The sequence below is a fragment of the Penaeus monodon genome, chromosome 20, assembly GCF_015228065.2.
Source record: "Penaeus monodon isolate SGIC_2016 chromosome 20, NSTDA_Pmon_1, whole genome shotgun sequence".
In the NCBI taxonomy this organism is placed as follows: domain Eukaryota; kingdom Metazoa; phylum Arthropoda; class Malacostraca; order Decapoda; family Penaeidae; genus Penaeus; species Penaeus monodon.
Genome location: NC_051405.1, coordinates 19,368,636 through 19,369,233, shown reverse-complemented (window position 1 = coordinate 19,369,233; position 598 = coordinate 19,368,636).

The following is a 598-nucleotide window of genomic DNA, read 5'->3' as shown; positions in this document are numbered from 1 at the left end:
ACTCACCCCAGACTCTGCAGTACTCCGAATCGCAATGTCTATAATCGCTGGCACATCATACCTATTTATATCTTGTATTTTTAAAACCTGACAACCAACATTGCTTTACCTGAAAAATACTATCTTTATGGTTTTATTACCTTCTCCCAAAAGGACTTAGTACCTTAAAGCACTCCATTTTTTCCTGAGGCAAGACGGTGTGTAGTACAGTGGTGGGGTAATAAAGAGTCGAAAGCCGTAGAGTGGGCTGTAATTCTTCACAGATTGATACGAGAGATCACCGCCGTTATTAATAGAATTTCCTCTCAAAACCTCTCTCTGTGGGAAGGGGATGCTGTGTAGCCATTAGGGAAACATATATATTTCTTTTTAAGAATATTCTCCTCTGTATCCTTTTATGAACGTGTGATGGAGAGCTCAATCGCATTTCTTCATTATACAAAAATAATAGTTTGTGGCGAACATCTGGTTTCCTTTTATTAAAAAAAAAAAGACAGTGGTTGATGTATTTATATTTATTTTTCTTGTATTCACAGTTGTATGATATGGGTCTACAAAATTGTGCATTTGCGTAAACATGGAAAATATTATTTAACTG